The 5,176-nt window shown below is 37.1% G+C and overlaps 1 pseudogene; it reads left to right on the top strand.

Moving 5' to 3' along the window:
* The first annotated feature begins 4,494 nt into the window (after positions 1-4,494).
* On the top strand, positions 4,495-4,612 carry LOC150099262 (U2 spliceosomal RNA; annotated as a pseudogene).
* The last annotated feature ends 564 nt before the right edge of the window (positions 4,613-5,176 follow it).

Here is a 5,176-nt window from a genome sequence, read left to right on the forward strand (position 1 = left end):
CTTGAGTACCTTGTTTGTTATTCCATCTGGACCCGGAGCCTTTTTGTTATTTAGTTTTCTTAAAATCTCATATACTTCTGTTGATGACACGGATTTGTTATTGGATTGGATTGAGGCATTTTGAGTTATTTTACGCACTTGGGTGTGAATTTTACTTATGAAATTTATATCTGTATTGATATAATTAGGGCTGCATTGTTTTTCTAAACTGTCAGCAAATGCTTCAGCTTTTTCCTCGTCGTTGTAGACAACATTAGATTCACCTTGGATTGGAGGACATGTAAAACGCTTTGAACAGAGTGATTTAATCATTTTCCATATTGATTGATCCTCTGTATTTAATTGGAGAATTTTGTTATTCCAGAGTTGGTTACGTTGGTCCTTTCGGGCATATCGAACTTGGTTTGTTGCTCTATTGACTGCTTGTTTATCCGCTGGGTCCATTGTTCTCTGATATTGTCTTCTTAATCTGTTTTTCTCTTGGATAAGACGTTTTTATTCTGTGGAAGTTTATTTGATGGTGTACATTTAGTTATATTTGTTACCTGTGTTATAGCTGTCAGCAGTTGTTTTTCAAGAGTCTTCACTGCTTTTTCTACATCTTCAGCAGATGTTTATATGCGATATTAGACCAAGGTTTTCCTAGAAGGCTGAGGGAAGTTGTTTCCAATTTATAAATGTGGTGGTGGTTTCTGTTAAATCTTGTATGGTGCCTAGTTGTAATATGATGAGGCTATGATCAGAACTTAAGTCGTTGATTGCTTGTATCTGATAGCTGTGCGCTATGTTTTTTAATATAGCTATATCTAGTACATCAGGACATCCGGTAGCTCCATAATGTGTGGGTTCAGTGGGTCCTATTACTGTTATATTTCTTGAAGTGGTGTAAGAGTTGAGTATTCTTCCATTAATATTTGAGTTTCTGCTGTTCCACACTGAGTGTTTGGCATTAAGATCTCCGGCTATAATCACTGCTCTGCCTGTATTTAGTATCACCTCTAAGTCAGATTCAAGGAGTTTTTTATTTGGGGGGTTGTAGGCTGCATATATCGTAATGCTGCTTGTGTTTTCCATATGTATTTCTATTCCTGTAGTTTCCATGTGTTCTGTTTGGGGTTCTGCTATTGAATTATGTTTTATGTTTCTTTTCACAAAGATGGCAGTGCCTCCACCTCTAGCAAAGCATCTGTCTGTAAGGTAAGTGCTATAACCACTGATTCTGATTTTGTCACTTGGACGAAGATGTGTTTCATTTATGAGGATGATGTCTGCTTGAGTGTTTGCTGCAAACTCCTGCAGCTCCTGTAATTTGATAGATAAACCATTTGCATTCCATGAAACAATTTGTAATGATTTCGGTTTTCTTTTAGACTTATCCATTAAGAATTTCCATAAAGAGTGATTGTGTATGCCTTAAGATGATATCTTTGGCTTCTTGACTTGGGTTGGTTTGTTGGAGTTCAGCAAGCATTTCACCTAAGTGGCTTGTTATGTTCAGTAGGATAGGTTTGTTGGTTTGCTGTGACTGCTTTGGTTTTGGGTCTTTTTGGAAGGTTGATCTTGTAACTTCAGCATACGATCTTCCATCCGTTGTGGAGACTATGGTTTGATGGGAAGACGCTTGTTCTTGAAGAGGTTTACTGGTTTTGAGTTGTAATTTTTGGTTTTGGGGAAATGCTATACAGCCCCTATAGTTTGCAGGGTGTGGTCCTCCGTAGTTTGCACACTTTGCTGGAAGTGTATGAGGTTTATGGTATTCATTTGATGCATGTTTGCCACCACATTTCACGCAACGAAATTCAGCCTTGCAGCATCGTTGTGCATGCCCAATCTTCTGGCATCTATGGCACTGGGTTGTAGTTGATTTATGTTTCAATGCCTCAACTTTTATGACTAGATCACAGATGGTTTGGAGATTGTATATATGTTTTTGATCTTTACTTATTTCCACTAGAATTAGGGGATAGGGTGTTTTATCAGCTCTCCGCATTCGGCTGACTTTAACTGGGCTAAATCCCTTAAGTTGGAGGTCTGCAGTGAGGTCTTCTATTTGTAATGTTTCAGTTACTCCCCTTAACACTACTTTTAAATTTTTCTCACTGTTGAGTGCAAAAGTGTGGTATGGCAAATTGTTGTTGTCTAGAGGTTTGGTCATTTTTCTGTAGTCTGATGATGTTTTAGGTTGTATGCAAATCCCTTCTTCTGTGTTTGTGGCTTTAATGAAGGTGATATCTGAAGATTTCAGTGTGGATGCAACGGACGTCCAGTGCTCCTTGGCCCTTAGGACGACTGGGGGTACCCTTTCTTTAATTACATTATCTGGTTCTCTCTCCGCTGTTTTGGGTGTATCTGCAGTAGAGGAGATTTTCCTTTTCTTTTTGACTGTTTGGAATTCTGTGTTGGTTTCCAAAAACTGCGGAGTATTATCCAGAGATGCAGCATCCTCTATATTCGTGGAGTGACTTAATTCTGGTTCAGTCAACATACTTCCTTCATTAAAATCATCCATCCTATCTTCTGTGACTGCTGTAGGGGGGATGTATCTAACAGCTTTACTTTCCCTGGCCAGTTGTCGCTGAATAGTTTTCCTAATCTTAGGAATTCTCTGTAAACTTCTTCGAATATGCTTTCATTGAGAGGTTTTGTCATGACTGATAGAAGGCAACAACTCTATTAGAATAAAGTTTGAGAAATGGGACCTAGAGCCCAATGTAAATATCCCGTAGATCAAATCGATCTACCAGCATCAGTAGCAAATATTTCACAAAATAAATTTTTCTTCAGAAAATGAAGAACGCTTACCTCTATAAATATCATTTCATTCAAAACTATCGCACTGATCAAAACGCATCACTAATACGCAATCTGAAATTTTGCCTAACAACTGTAACTGCTCAAACGGCAGACCAGTGTAGGGATAGTCCTTATATATATATAAGTAAGGACTGGCTTAAAGGGGCGAAGCAAGAATGCTTTTCATCTTCCCCGTTATCTGTAGAGGACAGTGTAGGGATAGGGATAAGGTGTTATTGAGCTATTATTGAGCTATTAAAGCTCTAATCATGGCAGGAGGGTAACAGCAATAGCCGAGCCTCAGTTGGAACTTCATTGGCTACAGCATTGCCATCCGTTACCCTCCAAGGGTATTGGATTGAGCGAATCCAGTGTAGGGATAAGAAGTTAAATTATTCATATATTATTTATACATAAGTAATAAGATGGTGTGTTCTCATATTGGCAAGTAGTTTTTTAGAACAAATAGCAAATTAATTAAAAAATATAAATGATTAACAAACTATATTATAGTTAACAAAAAGTTCCAGATGAGTTTTTTAGTTATTCTACCTATAATGTTTTGCATTATTTGGCAATTGATTTGAAGTCAACAACTTCAAACACAAAGTTTGTGTTTGAAGTATGGCTGGGCTATTTGTATTTTCATTATTATAACAAGAATGTGATTTCTTGTCAAATATAATGTACTTTGTAACCAATTGGAAAAAACATTTCATAACTATGCGAATAAGCGTTATTTATTTAAGGGGAAAATTTTTAATAGAAACTTGTAAGCTTTGCCTAGGGCGCAAAATATCCTGGCTACTGGTTATTTTGCGTACTAGTCTTGGGCTTATCTGTAATCTACAAGTTTTCCTTTGAGTTTGCAAAGAAGAAAAATATCGTCTTCAAATTTTCGACTTGGTATGCCAACAATAAATATTTATTCAACTCTTCAGTTTTGGAGTTAAATACCATAGACGTTACCATCTTCAATATCGATTTAAATATATTTGGTGACAGATTGCGCCTATCTTACTAGACTTGTTAATAAGCATGTAGCACACTGATGGAACAAGAGCGCTAGGTATTATTTTCTCCGTAAATTTGAAAAATTGAAAAATTCATATATGTCAGAAGGGCTTACCTGGTTTTACCTTCGGAAGCGTAAATCCAGCTGATTTCAACGAAATGGGATACTGCCGCTACTGATTTCAAAATAAAGTTTTGAAATCAGTAGCGGTAGCACTTGTAAACTGTAATAATCTTTTTAGTCAACACCAGAGGGAGCTAAATTAGTTCGTCAGTTGTTTTCTTGACTTCTGACATTTTTTGTTCTCAAAAGCTAACAGTTCGAAACCGAAGGACATTTTTCCAGATACCTGGGATGAATAATTGCTAACACGTAAAAATATCAACACGCCTGAATTAACTGAATTTATCAAACCAAGTAGTGATATTCTGAAGGCTTTCTAGATCAAACTAAAATACGAATATTTTAATTTAATCTTTTTAGAAAAGAAATTATTATCTAGGATCACGTTGAAAGTTAAAAATATTTTATTATTTTTGAGATATTTAAAAAAAATAATAAAATATTTTTTTAAATAATTAGATATACATAATACACCTTTTTTCTATTTATTTATTTCTAAATGATAATGGGTAGAAAACGAAAAAAAGATGTTATGTCGAAGTTAAGCCGAAATAACTAGTAGAATGATTTTCTCGGCCGTTTGGCTTAGATAAAGTGTATAGTTTCTGTTCTTAACCGTCAATATCGGTACGAGTCCCATCGGGTTTCACGATATTTAACCGGAAATTTACAGAACTTCGTAAACCCCGGACGGGAAATATCAAACACTTGGTGGTGGGAATAGTTAGGCTTCCCCCATGTGATCATGCACTCCATTCTGCCTCGTGTGCGTACCCTCGGAATTGAGGTTGACGACACAATACCGGCAAGGGCGATGGCGAAAGCCATCATAGGCTGCGTCGGCGCAGAGAATATTTTTGGATTTACCCCTTATGGGGGAGGAAGATACCAGGTAGTGACCAAAAATATGGAGACCAGAGAAAAGGTTCTTCAAGGGTTTAACTGTGGTAAAGTAAAAGTATCTCCCTTCATGGTTGGGAGCATCCTGAGAACCCTTAAGATACCACGATTTCCTAGAATATGCAGAGAACAACGATATAATTCCTAGTGTATTCTCTAAGTGGGGAGTTGTACGGGAAATCCAGGTTCAGAATGACGCCGACAATCCTGAGTGGAAGTCAGGGGAGGTAATCATCTCTCTTGAAATGAGGACCGAAGTTCCTAACTTTGTCCTCATAGGATCTGCTCGGGTAATGGTAAATTATCCAGGCGTCAAAAAGCAATGCTTTAGATGTGGTGCCTTCA

The sequence above is a fragment of the Typopeltis vanoorti genome, chromosome 14 (genome assembly GCF_054136105.1).
Source record: "Typopeltis vanoorti isolate ZY-2024b chromosome 14, IOZ_Tvanoo_1.0, whole genome shotgun sequence".
NCBI lineage: Eukaryota > Metazoa > Arthropoda > Arachnida > Uropygi > Thelyphonidae > Typopeltis > Typopeltis vanoorti.